Here is a 16,817-nt window from a genome sequence, read left to right on the forward strand (position 1 = left end):
TTCATTTCTATGAAAGGGAATATATACTTGGTTAACTAAAAGCCTCTGAACTTGGTTTTTCCATAACTGACACAAATGTTAAATCCTTTGAGATATATCATCTATCTATCTATCTATCTATCTATCTATCTATCTTTCTTTCTATCTATTCTATTGTATCCAACTTGTATTGTCTTGTGACAAAAAATTTTATTTATGACTTCACATTTTATGGCAGTTTCTATGGCAAAGTATGGATAGACACAAATTTACCCATTTTTTTTGGCTAATGCTATAGTTGATTAAGAGAAAACTGTTACCATTGATATATTAATTTTAAGAAGTTTTTTTTTCAAAAATAGGAATACTCTGCTAATTTATGTATTGATATAGGTCAGAGATATGAAAAAGCTGTTTTGTTTAACATTAAGAATTTGGAAGTTTTCTTAATACTTTTTATTTCTCAAATATTCACTGAGTACTCTGCTAAGTGCTGAGGAATACTTATATTATTGTGTTACTGCAGGAACTTACAGTCTTCTCAAGAAAGATACAGAAATGTAAATGAATGATTTTTTAGAAATTAAAGTATAATAAGATTTTTTTTTTTTTTAAAGTGGAAGTAAAATGTAGTGGAGAAAGGTCAGAGTGGTGAGTTATTCTGTTTGGAGAGATAGGAGAAAGCTTTTCATGACGGTCATGATACTGGATTTAGATCTTGAGAGATAAAGTGGATTTAAACAGTGAACCCGAGGAATGGACGTTGCATGAAGCTAGAGCACCTAAGCAGAGGCACAGGGTGTGAGAGTGAAAGCCAGTTGTGGGGAATGGCAATAGTGTGGCAGAACACCTGGGGCTGGGAGAGAGATGGGCTCATGGCATGGTAATTCAAAAGGAAGCTCAAAAAAAAAAAAAAAAAAAAAAAAAAAAAAAGGAAGCTCAAGGTTACTTTGTAGAAAGCCTTGAATGCCATGTAGGGGGAAATGGATTTCTACTGCAGCTACTATGAAGCCTTCCAAGGCATTTTAGAGGTCGGAGATATAAGTCAGTGTATGTTTTGAAAGATAACTCTGGTGGCAGTGTGACATCTAGATTAGCAGAGAAGGAAATGGGTGGTAGTTGCATTTATTAGCAGGGGTTTGATTTTTCCTCCTGAAATAAACTGAAAACAGACAGACTTTGGTACTGCCATTGTAGAGTCCTAGACTCAGGATTTATTTTAGTATATATGCTGCTGGCAAAAACATAGGAGTTGAATAGGCTTGGTTTGTATTTCTTTTCTGCCATGGGCTAGGTCTATGTGTAGTTCCATAGGACTTTCATGGTCTTTAGTTTCCCCACATATGAATTGTGATTACTGAGCAGAGATTAGGTGATAATTTGCTGATCTAATGATTCAGAAAAACACTTTGTAACCTGCAAGCATGGTATCAATCTAGCTTTAGGATCTTACTCATCAGTTTTTTGAAGTTAGATTAAGTACTTGATTGTTTTGATATCCCTTACCAACATATCAAGTTTATATCCTACAGTATATAAATTACAGACTCAATTGAGTAATTGAGGCACAATTACTCAAATATTTTTTGAATTAAATTAAATCAACTGCTGGCTCTTGTTAATACAATTGGTGCAACTATACAGCAGAAGATGGTGGATAGACTTTTATTCAAGGTACTTCCAGGACTGGTTGATGTTGGTCACCTCACTCCCCATACTTAAAAAAATTTTTTTTTTTTTTAACATTTATTTATTTTTGAGACAGAGAGAGACAGAGCATGAATGGGGGAGGGGCAGAGAGAGAGGGAGACACAGAATCGGAAGCAGGCTCCAGGCTCTGAGCCATCAGCCCAGAGCCCGACGCGGGGCTCGAACTCGCGGACTGCGAGATCGTGACCAGAGCTGAAGTCGGACGCTCAACCCACTGAGCCACCCAGGCGCCACACTCCCCATACTTTTTATAGAATGGTTAGTCATCAAGAAATCTATATTAAAATCTGTTAAAAATTATTTTGCATTCCTACCAGCAAAGCACATTTAGAAAATAGGAAACCAAGATCTTCTATTTACTAAAGAGGGACACAAAAGATATCTGTGAGAGAATACTGATGCTACTTCAGTTATATTTATTTTTATTTTATTAGCAGGAATATTGACTCTTCAGGGAAGTGGCTGACATTCAACTTTGTAGAGACCTGAAATAAATGATAAGTGCTCAGTTATTAATCCAGATGGGTAATTTGCTTGTGAACTTATAATTTTTTTACTTTTTAATTACAAAGATTGCTTTATTTATTTAAAACAATTTTTTTTAACATTTATTTATTTTTGAGACAGAGAGAGACAGAGCATGAGCGGCGGAGGGGCAGAGAGAGAGGGAGACACAGAATTGGAAACAGGCTCCAGGCTCTGAGCCATTAGCCCAGAGCCCGACGCGGGGCTGGAACCCACAGACCACGAGATCGTGACCTGAGCTGAAGTCGGGCACTTAACCGACTGAGCCACCCAGGCACCCCACAAAGGTTGTTTTAAAAGTAAATCTAGTCCAACGACTGGGAAACTTTATGTTCAAGAAAACTTGAGTAGATGCAGGAAAGAAGGCAGAGGCCTTTGATGGTAGGTAATAGCTGAAAGTTTTTGTTTCCTAAAACAGTCCTCTTGGTCCTAGTGTAATCTTTAGTCTGCATTCCTTCAGTTAAGCCAGTAACTTTGGTTTTGATATGATGAGATGATAGGGGCCCCTTTTGTACATGGGATATTCAGCCTTAAGGATTTTATTATGATATGACCATCAGAAACTAGTTTGAAATTTTAATATTAATTAGAAAAATACATGATTTTCTAAGGAATAGTCTGAAGTCTGCCTTAGACCTTACATCCACAAGTTCATCTGTTGTGATATGCACTTTAGTTGAAGTTTTGCCTCCTTTAGACTCCTGATTTAGTCCAAATATGCACAAATGTTGATAGTAGAAAATATTTAAAAAGTTAGAAATATGTTAGTAAGAAAGGAAAGGGTTTGTTTCTATTATATCATAGCAAAGGAGGTATTTAAACTGCTGTGCTACTGTGATCATGGAAAGACACAGGAACTTAACTGCTGAGTGGAGACTAACGATGTATACCAGAGAAAAAGATGGAAACAAATTGTAACTTAATGGGGATAAATGGGAACATTGCAATATATTTTTCATGGAATGGTACATTATAATTCACAAATAACTTAAAAAACACATGCTTTGTATTATGTGTACTTACCACCTATTTCATTTTAAATTGCAGTGGGACTTTTTTTTTCTTATTTACTGGCCACTAGAAGGTGTAGTTGTAGGGTCAGACAGAGGTATTGGAATAGGAAAATTATATGGATACCATGGATATCCTCGATACAGGAATGGTACATAATATGGGCCCAATGGATATGGGAAAGGGGATCCATAAAACTGTGAAGGTGATCCATTGCTCTGAGTGACCTGTTGAAAGAAAGAAATTAAAAAGACTTGTTTTACTTTTCATGCTGGAGAGAGATAAAATAGCCTTTTAACATGTGGGCCTTCATTTTTAAGTAGGGAGTTTAGAAGTTCTAGGATCATTTACCTTTTCTCTGTGTACTATGAACAGGGATTTAATTTACATTATTTTAGAAAATTTAAGGAAATTACTTAAAGATAACTATATCTTCATACCTTTCTGCTCATGGCCAAATTTTTCTGATAATCACTTTTAACTAGAAGGCCAAGAGGGAGGGGGATTAATGAGGGAACATCAGATTTCTCCCTTTGTCTTTATACTAGATCTTTACCCAAACTTTGTGTTGGCCCTGTATCCTCTTTATCTTTCTTTATTTTTCTTTTTTCTGTCTCTTATCTTCTATTTATATCCCTATCAATTTCTGTATCTTTAACACTGTTTGTATCTTTGGCCTCAAAACCAAACTTCCTTTCAGATAATAAGATTTTTATGAGTATAAGCAGATCCTTAAATAAGAACCTTCCTCTTCAACTTTTATTTTTCTTTTCTTAAAAAAATTTGATTAACTATTTAGACAAAATAATTCTTCAGTGAATTTGTCACTGGCAAGATTGTCAAACTGGTCCACATCTCCTAATTCTCAAGTTTTAATTGTTATTATTATTATTATTTTACCTTTTGTGGAATGAACTTTGTAGAGTTAAGCAGAGTGGAGACATGAATAATTAACAGCCTCTATTAGTCTAGATAATTCTAACAAAAATGTCATAACCGAGTATATTTCAGAGTGATTCAAGTTTCATTTTGGTTCCCACTGTTAACATGAGGTGCTGATATAATTCCCTTCATACAAGCAAGATCAAATTTTTGAAGTCTGTTCTGTTGACTGCTTTATATAAACTCTTTAAGGTTTTATCTAGAGTTTGAGAAGGTTAGATAAAGGAACTTTAACCACAGTTATGGATATGTCGCATGGACATCTTACATGTTAAAAAGAGGATATGTAACTTACACTTGGTTGTTCTCTTTCCGGGTCTTGAGTGACCTAAAACTCAAATAGTGAAATTAGTTCAACTCATGTTCATGAAACACACAAACTGAGAAATATATACATATGTGTGAAGGAAATAATTTCTCTACTATTTAATATTATTTTATACTATCCAGTTTTTAAAAATCTAGGATTTGAGCATCCAGAAAACATTAGAGTAACCCTTTTCCTGGAAAGTGTTAATATGTATTCTAAATGATTAAAATTCACCACTGTATCAATGCTATGTGGATTGAACGAACTAAGCACTGAACAATATATGATTTACATCATGTTAAAGGGGCAGATATCAGGCATGTTTATAAAGTAGGAATACAGTGTGTGTGGGGAAAATTCCCAGGATTCTCGAATTAGAACAAAAAAATTCAAATTCATAAATACTCTGAAATATTGACCATAAATACTCTGGAATATAGAAACAGATACTTACCGGGAAACCAGCAGTTACTGCCAAAATGGCTGTGATCAGAAGGAGAACTTTCATCTTATTCAGAAATATCCTAGAAATCAGGAGAAAGATCAAATGTTAGAATAAATTTAGAAAATCCAGTTGTAGTACAGATTATGTTACTAACAACTCTGACTTTAGGCAAGTCACTTAATCTTAGGGCATCAATCTATTTGTTAATGGAGCACATTGTTTTTTTAGGTAAAATCAAAGGTACTTTGCAACTTTACAACTATGTTACCTCAATTCTTTTACAAATCAACTTTCACATATCATTTCAGAATAATACCTCTCCATATATGGTAATAAAGGTAGTTTCTGGAGTAAAATACAGCCTTAGTTTACATAGAGAGAATGGTAGTGTGGGGGTAAGCAGTTGATCTCAGGATGTTCAAAACATGGTAATAATGTCTATAAATTAGTTTCGGTGAAAGAATGATTTGAATTGGTTCTCAGGAAACCCTGAAAATTCCACACTATTTAGAAGGACATATTTTTGACATATGGGAAAGAACATTTCCAAAGCATTTCATTTTATATTTTAATTTCAGTTGTAGACTCTATCTTATCATATATGTTGTTATAATGAATGTTATAATTGCTAATAATTTTTATAAAACTGAGCTAAATTAAGTATTTAATTAATTTATTTATGCAATCATAGGCCAACACATTACAAAGTTTCTGAAGATTTTTTAAAGTTTTACATTCAGGAAAATGTCAATTGTCCATAACATTATTATTATTTGGGGATGGCTTTGGGCAATTAATGGAGATTCTAGGGGTATTTTATCACCTCTTGATGCTTCCTAAATTTCTATGAGATGGAAAAATAAAATGTAAAAGAAAAAATGTACTCACATTTTGAACTCTGTCTTTATTTTTGATCATATTGTTCAAAATTCAAATTGGGATTTGGAAAAATACCAGATGATGTTGTAATAAGACAGGCATTTAAAATTGCAGTGAAGTTTAGAATTCTATGGGAGGACTTGCAGAATAGGCAATTTTACACACACACACACACACACACACACACACACACACACACACTTCTCACAGACATAAGTAAACACACACAGAGCATAACTTCTAAGCTGCAAAGCATTGTACTGGGTGCTGTTGGGTATAATGATAAAGCACGATACCCAAAATCACTAATTACTAAGTTTACAAATTCAAGCAACCATTGTATGACAGTCTCAATAATTTTAATTTTGGCATTTTACAGGATATGTCTATCTGTCTACTGTTTATCTATCATCTATTTGTATCTATCTATCTATCTATCTATCTATCATCTATCTATCTACCATCTATCATCTATCTACCTATCTAACATCTATCTATCTATCTATCTATCTATCTATCTATCATCTATCTATCATCTATCTACCTTAGTTTATCATATTTAAGACCTCTCTTACCTCAGACTTCTCAGCCAGTTCCTTCTCGTGGATGCTGTTGTAAGCAATTAGAAGTGACTGGCCCTGGATTATTACAGCTATTTTATAGACTCAGAAGTGAATGGTATGGAAAAGTTTGTGGCTTGAAAGCCTCTCCCTGGGATCAGTTATTACTGAGTTGAATCATCAACTATCACAATGTGTTGAAATTGGGGAATAGCCAATGTTTGTGGTTTCATTGAAACTGAGTGACTACCAAATACATCTATTTGTGATCAAATTTTCTGTCTTGTATATATAAAGCTTATAATATCATATAAGGTTGCCCCATGCTCTTATTTTTTTAAAACTTAATTTCCATAATTAAAAATATTTTCTAAGCATCTTATCAGTATTGATTATAATCTACTGGATAGCATGTTTGGTAGTGTTGTAATTTAAAAAAATAAAGACTATTAAAAATGTTAAAGAGATTAAAATCTTTTGCATGATTCTTTCAGCTCTGATTTTAGTGATCAGAGTTAGAGCTTCACATATCAATGGACCATATCTGGGAGGATCTAAGCATCATGGTTACCTTATGAAATACTATATTCTCTTTTTCAATTAAAGGTGCACTTAACACAATAGAAAGGATATAACAGTCAAATGTGGGACTGAACACGAGAGCCCTCAAAAACTTCAAGAATTACCTTAAATATGTATGCAGATTGCATGTCTGTAGTCAAGAGTTATAAAAGTTGGGCTTTTTTACCATTTATTTGAGAGTCCTCAAGAATATTGTATCCTTTCAGTTCAATTTCTATGTCAGCAGAGTTTATATGATCCAAATTTTAGTAATGCATCAAAATCTGTCCTTTCTCTTTTTTCCTTTATGTGAATTAGAACTCAGAAAAAAAGTAACATTTAAGTGCTCAAGTGCAAACCTAACTGCTTTATATGTATTGTCACGTAATCCTCAAAACAACCAACCTTCAGAGCCCAGCATTATTGTTCACACGATCCCCATTACAGAGAAAGAGAAGTAGAGAATGCTAATTACTATATATTATACTGTGGCGGAGATGGTACTGAACATCAGTAATTTGGGTCCAAGCCCACCCTCTTAACTAATGCTTTATACTGTCATGTGGCAGAAGTACAGAAAAATCACTGAAAACCCAGAGAAACATTAAACTTTCTTATAACTGAACGTTCTAGCTTATCTCACTTATTTAAAGCAAACTGCCTCAATCAGAAATCTAATTTATTAAACCTAGCATGTTGCTGTACATCAGTTTAATTTGGGCCAATCTGAGGTCAGAGTAGATTATCCAAGGACTAACAGGTGTATCTGTATGTATATGTGTGTGCATATGTATGTGTGTGTGTTTGTACATGTGTGTATAACATACTGTTCATTTCCTTGTCTTACAATCTGTGTTTCCATTTCTTTACTTACATGAAATTGTTCTAACAAAAGTTTCCAGTTACCACTTTTTAAATTAATTAATTAATTAATTAATGTTTATTTACTTTTGAGAGAAAGACAGAGAGACAGAGTGCAAGCAGGGGAGGGGCAGAGAGATACACACACAGAATCTGAAGCAGCCTCCAGGCTCTGAGCTGTCAGCACAGAGCCAGATGTGGGGCTTGCACTCACGAACCGCAAGATCATGACCTGAGCCGAAGTCAGAGGCTTAACTGACTGAGCCACCCAGGTGCCCTGCCAGTTACCACTTATTGTGAAAACCATAGATGTTCTTCTGTCCTCATGTTATATTATATTGTTTGGCATTTAAATAGTGGTGACTACTCCATCTGGAAACCCTTTTTTTCTCTCCTTTAGCTTCTTAAAGCCACTCTCTTCTGTTCTTTTTCAACTTTTCTAACAGTAACCTTAAGTCTTATTCACTGATTCTTTTCCCTCAACTTATTGTAGTTGACCTCTTATCTTAGTCCACTCTTGTTATGAATCATATAATCGACTTCTGAGTCCCTAACCTATACCTTTAGTCCAGAGTCTTGTCCTGTAGAATGGAATATCTAACTGCATATTTCATTTAGATATATGATGGATATGATTCAAAACTAAACTTACTATTTTTTCCTTGAAAATCTGCTTCTCACTTTTATTTAATCCCTCAGCTAATGGTCATACATCACTCATTCATCCAAGCCAGAAATCTGAAACTCACCTGTACTTTCCTTGTCCCTTCATTCTGGTAATTAAATTTTCCTTTATACACTCTGGTAATCATTTTCTTGCATTCTCATTGCCATTTCCTTAGTTTAGTTTCTCATTCTCTTCTGGACTATTATAATAGCCTCTTAATCAGATTATCTACTCTAATACTCTGTCTCTAATCCACCTTCCTCAGTAATGCTATAGTGATTCTACTAAGTTGGCTTTCAAATGTTTTTAAATTCACCCATGGTTAAAAGAATGTATTATATGTCATAACTTAGTACATAGACACACACACACAGAATTGAAACAAGATTAAAAAATAGTAGCTTTACTTATTAAGCTTTTTAAAATGCACAATACTTTTTCCATCTTTGTTGAAATATATTTGACCTATAACATTGAGTAAGCTTAAGGTATACAATATAATGATTTGATATATGTATATATTGAGAAATGATTACTATGATAAGGTTAGTTAACACATCCATTACCTCACATAGTTACCTTTGGGAACATGTGTATGTATATGTGTGTGTAGTGAGAACATTGAAGGTCTACTCTTAGCAAATTTCAAGTATACCATACTAATACAGTATTAGTAACTATAGTCACAGTGCTGTATGTTAGGTCCCCGGAAGTTACTCATCTTATAAACCCTCCACTCCCCAGCCCCTGGCAACCACCAATATACTCTATGTTTCTGGGAATTTGGTTTCTTTACATATAAGCAAGATCATGAAGTATTTGTCTTGCTTATGAGCACTTTTCTTATGAGTGGTTTTGCTTACTCAATCTTTGGTTTTTATTTGTGTTGGCCAACAGGTAGTCCTGATTACTAGCCAGCTGTATAAGGCTGCAGATGTCCTGTTATTGAAATTCTAGCTATCAGGAGGCAGCAGGGATAAGGAAGATGTCAGCCATGGAAACTCCCACACTAAATAAGGTAGTGAAAGCTCTAGATTTGACAGATATGTGTTTAGATTTTTAGATCTTATTCCTTATTAGCTGTGGATGGGAAAGCCACACTTTTGAGTCTGAATTTTTTTATCTTTAGTGTGAATATAAAAATTATTATCCTGGAACTGGCAAATAAGTTAAATGAAATGTAGAAAAGCACTCATCATGGTATCTGACTTCATAAACGATGGTTTCATGAGCATCAGAGCTGAAGCTTTGAGTAAGTCAGGCCTCTTCCTGCTACATATCCTCAGGGATCCTTAGGTAATTATGTTCTCCAGCTAATCTAAAGATATAGGAAAACATATTATATAGTAATTGGAACCAGATATGAGCTTAATATGTAGTTAAATCTGAATATAAGTGGTGGAATTTTGAAACCAAGTATTATCAGGAGGGAATAATTACTCTTTCTGGTTGGTGATCTAACTTCATCCTCCACACCAACCCAGCAAGCTCTAACAAGCTGTAATCCTGGCCTCTATTACTTTCATGTGTTAAATCTTAATTCAAATGATTAGAATATAATAAACAGAAAACACCTTTGCCTAAAAGAACAAAAATTATATATTTATATAATATATATAAATTTATATAAATTTTATTTTATAATTTATATAAAAAGTTTATATATTATATATATAAAATATATACATTATATATATATATATATATATATATATATATATATATAAATCCACTCTGCAAAGTCTTCAGCATGTGGTTGTCCTTCAAAGAGCAGGTGCAACCAGGATGTTCTGCCCATGAAAAGGTTGTGAGTGACCTTCAGAAGCTGGACAGGCTATCATAGGAAAGAGAGCATAAGTTTATTTTTTGGGTACTCAGATGGAAGAAGAAAATTAATATATAAGATATTAATATGAAAACATCCAAAATGTCCATTGATGGATGAATAGATTAAGATGTGAGATACACGTGCAAAAACTCACACAATGAAATTCTACTTGGCTATAAAAAGAAAAGAAACCTTGTATAAAATCTTGTCATTTACAACAGCATGGATGGACCTTGACGGTGTTATGCTAACACAAGTCAGGCAGAGAAAGACAAACACCATGTGATTTCACATATATGTGGAATCTAAAAAGCAAATCAAGCGAACAAACAAAACAAAAGAAAACCAAACTCACAGAAACAGAACAGATTGGTGGTTGCCAGAGAGAAGGAGGATTGGAGGGTGGGCAAAATGGGAGAAGGGGGTCAAGAGGTACAAACTTCTAGTCATAAAATAAATAAGAAATGGAAATGTAATATACAGCACTATAATCACTAATACTGTATGGTATATTTCATAACTTAATATGGTGATTAGTAGACTTATTGTTGTAATTATTTTACAGTGTATACAAATACTGAATCATTGGATTTACACTTGAAACTACTATGTCAATTATACTTCAAAAAAGATATTAAAAATAATCTATAAGGAAAAACTTTTTTAAAAGTTAAAGACCTATCTCTGCAGGTATTCAAGGAGATGTTGAGTGACTATAAGCTGTGGTGTAGTAGAAGGGGATTTTATTTTATTTTATTTTTTTTTAATATATGAAATTTACTGTCAAATTGGTTTCCATACAACACCCAGTGCTCATCCCAAAAGGTGCCCTCCTCAATATCCATCACCCACCCTCCCCTCCCTCCCACCCCCCATCAACCCTCGGTTTGTTCTCAGTTTTTAACAGTCTCTTATGCTTTGGCTCTCTCCCACTCTAACCTCTTTTTTTTTTTTTTTCCTTCCCCTCCCCCATGGGTTTCTGTTAAGTTTCTCAGGATCCACATAAGAGTGAAACCATATGGTATCTGTCTTTCTCTGTATGGCTTATTTCACTTAGCATCACACTCTCCAGTTCCATCCACATTGCTACAAAAGGCCATATTTCATTTTTTCTCATTGCCACGTAGTATTCCATTGTGTATATAAACCACAATTTCTTTATCCATTCATCAGTTGATGGACATTTAGGCTCTTTCCATAATTTGGCTATTGTTGAGAGTGCTGCTATAAACATTGGGGTACAAGTGCCCCTATGCATCAGTACTCCTGTATCCCTTGGATAAATTCCTAGCAGTGCTATTGCTGGGTCATAGGGTAGGTCTATTTTTAATTTTCTGAGGAACCTCCACACTGCCTTCCAGAGCGGCTGCACCAATTTGCATTCCCACCAACAGTGCAAGAGGGTTCCCGTTTCTCCCCATCCTCTCCAGCATCTATAGTCTCCTGATTTCTTCATTTTGGCCACTCTGACTGGTGTGAGGTGATATCTGAGTATGGTTTTGATTTGTATTTCCCTGATAAGGAGCGATGTTGAACATCTTTTCATGTGCCTGTTGGCCATCCGGATGTCTTCTTTAGAGAAGTGTCTATAGAAGGGGATTTTAGAATGGTTCAATGACCTCTCTATGCCTTTTCAATTATAATATTCTCAGACTGGATGGTAAATGGGGATGAGTACCTAAAGGAACAGTTTTAGCAGTTAATGCAATAAAAAAAAAAGCCCAAAAGTTTATTTTCATTAAAGGATGAGAATTAGTGGTAGGGATATGCACATTTTAAGCCATACTCTGGGAAGGCTTATCGGTGGATTAACTCAATAAAACAGCAGAAATACCTTGTTCCACATCTTGTGGCTGGCAAAATTTGTAGAAATTCAATACATACACATTCCTTAGGCATTTCTACTATTTTGGTCATTGAAAATGATGAGAAATGATCTAACCTGTTCAGTACTCAGGAGGAATTTTTTTATTTAAAAAAGTTTGTGACCTCTTCTCTTTGAGAGAATGGATAAAGATAAATCTCTGAATTATCTTCAAAGCCCCTGTAAATGTTATACATTAAACTAGAAGTGACCTTAGTTGTTGTAGACTCTGGGTCTGGAGTTCTCTCTTGCCTAGCAAGAGAGCGGATGCTGGATTGAAGTGTGACAGAGGCTAATGTCTAGGAGGAGACAAGAGACCCGAGTAAGGGTCCTTGCTCTGTTTTTATTAGGATCAGAAGGCTTACAACATGATGAGAGTGCACAAAGAGACAATGAAACCATGAACATTAACTCCTGGGCATGGGGGAAAAGGGGTTTTGAAGATATGTGGTGTTAGGGGTTTGGGTCAATACCAAACAAAATTCTGGTGCTGGGTAGAAGGTTGTTTACAGCATACATGAGGCTCCACCTCTGTTTACCTGAGCTGGCCTAGGGAACAAGAAAGACAGAGCATGCTACCTCAGGGTCAACAAGGCACCTTTCTTTTGCTAAATAGACCCGCTTGGGCAACTTGGCCCTGTTTACCTGTTTTTGTCCTTCCAGTGAAAGCAGCTTTTTGCTATTGTATTAAATTGGAGGGGGCTTCCGCCCTGAATACCTAATCTTGTTTACCTAATCTTGGATGTTTTTCAACCTGAGGTATCCTATTCCTATACCTTTGTCTTATACTGGGTGCTTTTGCCCTGTTTACCTAATCTTATTTACCTAATCTTGTTTACCCAAACTTGGGTGTGTTAATCCTATGGCTTTCTAATTCTTTATGCCTTGTTTACCCATTGGTGCAAGCTCAGAGAATTCCTAAATTTATTCCCCACACTTAATGACTGTGGATTCCTGCAAAAGAATTCAAATCCTATATGTCCAGGTTGTAGAATCTGAGTGGTTGTCAATTCCACAATCTCCCTGGCACACCTAACTTCCATTTGTTAGGTGGTCATAGATTTCTCATGCCTGGAGTCAGCACCAGCAAGTGCCAGAGTCATGGGCAGACAGCCCCATGACCACCATACTATTCCCTAGAATGGGCTTGGCTTACCATGGGACTAATTATGTGCTTAAAAAATAGTTATTGAGTGAACAAACTGGGCTCATCAGAAGTTGCTTTGTATATTTCTTGGTGTTCTTTATCAGTCATACAATAGCTCAAAACCAAAAGGCCAATAACTGAGAAGCTCCATTTATTAACTGTCCCCATACTCACAAGGCATGGTTTTATCAGAATATTTTGAGTTTTATACCAAATTCTATTGATAGTTTGATATTTTGCACATGGCTCAAAGTATGGAAATTAACATACATATATATTTCAAAAAGTGTTTGTAGCCCATTCCAGAAACTTCCCTTTCTTTCTAGAAGATATGTAACTTATTTTCTCAAAATCAAACTAATATTGGTTAAATACAAAATATAAAGATTAATGACCTCCTTCTATGTACTATATTTTCTAAAATGTTTGAATAGAACCTAAATATTTTGATACAGATCATGACTTATGGTGCTGCTACCCTGTGTGTGTTACACATAGCTCTGTAGATAATGCCTATGGTTCCTTCTAAATAGACGTTTTCCCCTGATGCATGTTCTTCATGCACAGATTAAGAAAGTGGCCTGTAGTCTCATGAATCCAGGATCTGAATCATGCCTCTCCACTTACTCAACTTGGATAAGTCTCTTTGCCTTTTATAACCACCCATTTATTCAGCATTAAAGGAAAAATAACATTTTTCCTGTTTGCCTCCTAGCTTTAACAATTTAAATAAAGCTGATGTTTTCTATATGGCAGTGGATTGAAATCAAATTTTGAACTTGAACTGCTAGTCTCCTTCAGGTATGTATCTGATCTCCATAGTACTCTAGAATTTCAAGTTTCCCCCCTTGATTTTTATGTCTGAATTATTAAATTATAAGAAGCTTTTTGTATTTAATAGAGATTAGAGTTATACTAAGTCCTACAGGATCTAGTATACTTACAAAATGTTCTATTAGTTTACATTATTTAAGGTAAAAAATGCTTATGTGCTAGAAGCTGATGAATGCTTTACATGAAATATATTCACAATAGCCCTATGAGATAAGCTATGTAATTTATGTCTATTTTTACAGATAAGGAAAATGCAGCTTGGATAGCTTTGGATTTCAGAAAAAGAAAAAGAAAACAAAAAGAAAGGTACCTGAGATCACAAATCTAGTAAACTGTGTAACTGGAATGAATGCAAGATTTTTTCCTAACCGTAATACACGTAACATGAAAAGAATTAGGGAAAAATCCACATAGTGAATTACAAGGGGGCTATAGAGATTTTAAATAGTTGTATAATCTGTTACTTTAAAAACTTTTTATATCAGAAGAGGTTACATTGCAACCCCTTTTGGACATAAGGCTACAATCTATAATAAAGATAGTCTTCTAATTTTATATATAATAATATATTAAATTAAATATTAACATTAAAAATAATATAGTAAAATTAAAATAGTTACTATATATTCAAAAAGATAATACTTTTTTTTTTTTGATTTGGGCAAGGGAAGTTTTGGATTAGTCACAAAAATATTTTTATAATAATTGGACATCTTAGAAGGCAAATATTAAAAGCTGTTTTTAAGATATGTCAAACAGAATTGTTAATGGAAATTGATATTCAAAGTGTATTGGTGACATTTTTGTGTCTTATTATTTGAGATAATTGGTAAACAATGCTGCTCAGCTGTTAGCCCTTGCCATTTAAGTTATGAAATTATCAATGGAGATTCAGGTTGTGTTAAAACTTGGTTATAGTCATTAATTTATGAGTTTAGTAATCATTTATTGTGCTGTAACTAGAAGTCAGGTACTGTGGAAGTCACTCTATAGTACTCAGTAGCGAAGACACTGTTCATGCCTTACTAGAGCTTATAGCCTGTTAGACAAAATACAAGTAACAACTGAATTTATAAGTGAAATGACTACTTATGGGTACTGTAGAAATACAAAACAGACACCCTAGTATAATATAAGGGATCCATGAGAAAATATACCAGAAAATGTAAAGACCTAAGAAGTGATATAATATTAGTCAAATGAAGAGAAGGAGTAATGTTCCAGGCAGAGGGAACAGTGTGAAATTTCAGGTATCAGGGGTTCATGGCATATTTTATGAAATGTAAAGGAGTTTACTTTGGTTGGAATGTAATGATCAAGGGGTTTATAACTGATGTATTAGTGGACCAAGTAATATGAACCATTGAAGCCAATTAAAAGAATTTGGTGTTTAAGCAGAGACCAATGGGAAGGTGTTGCATGGTTTTAAGCACGGCGGTAACATGATCAAGGTTCCATTTTTGGATGATCACTTTCTTTGAGGGGGAACAAATATGGAGGTGGTAATATATTAATCCTCATAAGAGATGAGTATTGCCTTCAGGAGGGTAGAGACAGTAAAGATAAAGATATTCCAAAGGTATTTATGAGAGAAAATCTTCAGAATATAGCTTTCCACCTTCTGTTAGTGACAGAAAAGTTTATATTGAAATAAACCTCCTGCCAGTAACAATTATATAAACTCTGGACATAATATAAAAAACAATGTTTGGAAAGCATTGGTGAATGACCAAAAGCAGGCAGAAACTTAAGGAAATTAGGCTCTTGCAAGAAAGATTAAATCTGCATTTATAGAATTTTTCCCTTTTAAACACTCTTCATCTGCAGGATGTGGGGGTGGTGGCATCCTCAGTAAGGAAATCACAGTCTTTGAGATATCAGAGGAAGGAGTTTGGGGATCCCAGAGTGGGGAAGTCCCATAATGGAGGGAATGTCTGAGGTGGAAGCCTCAAAATCTGTGTATAAAGTGTTCCCAAATTCTTGGGTAACCACTAAAATATGCCTGTGCAAAGCAAGATTTCAAGGATCCCAGGGAAAAACAATATCTGGAAAGTTGAAGAGGGGAGTAGAGATTTCAGCAGCTTCCTATTGCTGTGGAGACTGAGTTAGGAATTAGAGTTCCATCAACTCTGAGGAGCTTGATAAATATAAATTTTCTATTCAAGTACCAGAAGGTGAACCCTTGTGGTACTGGAACCCTTCTGGCCATGTTAACAGGGCTCAGTTTTGCTCTGGCACTGAGGATAAAAGTGAAATGAATATATGAATAAGTTTAAAAAAAACGCTTCATAATACCAGTGTGATCCTCCACTATATTAACTATTTGAGCACAAATTACAACATTCTTCAGAGGAAGGTAACAGAATGCAGAGTCCCTATGATATAAATCATTTACAAAGACAGCATGCAAAAAAAAAATTACTAAATATGCAAAAAAATCCAAAGTGTATCAGTCAAGATTTTCCAGAGAAATAGAACCATAATATCCATTTTCTGTTACTACAGTTGATAATCAACAGGGATTTGATCTGCATAGGTCCATTTAAATGTGGATTTTTTTATAGTAAAGTGCTATAAATGTATTTTCTCTTCCTTACAGTATTCTTAATAACATTTTCTTTTCTGTCATTTACTTTATTGTAAGAATACAACTATAATACATACATATAACATACAACATATGCCTTATGTTAT

At 34.5% G+C, this 16,817-nt stretch overlaps 1 long non-coding RNA gene across 2 annotated transcripts in view; it reads left to right on the forward strand.

Moving 5' to 3' along the window:
- LOC122218174 overlaps positions 1-14,404 on the forward strand; it is an 89,107-nt gene extending 74,703 nt beyond the window's left edge. For both annotated transcript variants that reach the window (XR_006201923.1, XR_006201924.1), the window contains exons 8-10: positions 9,348-9,468; positions 14,005-14,090; positions 14,366-14,404. This is a non-coding gene — a long non-coding RNA (uncharacterized LOC122218174). The remainder of the gene's footprint in view (positions 1-9,347; positions 9,469-14,004; positions 14,091-14,365) is intronic.
- Positions 14,405-16,817: the final 2,413 nt, after the last annotated feature.

This window comes from Panthera leo, chromosome B1 (genome assembly GCF_018350215.1).
Source record: "Panthera leo isolate Ple1 chromosome B1, P.leo_Ple1_pat1.1, whole genome shotgun sequence".
Taxonomy (NCBI): Eukaryota; Metazoa; Chordata; class Mammalia; order Carnivora; family Felidae; genus Panthera; species Panthera leo.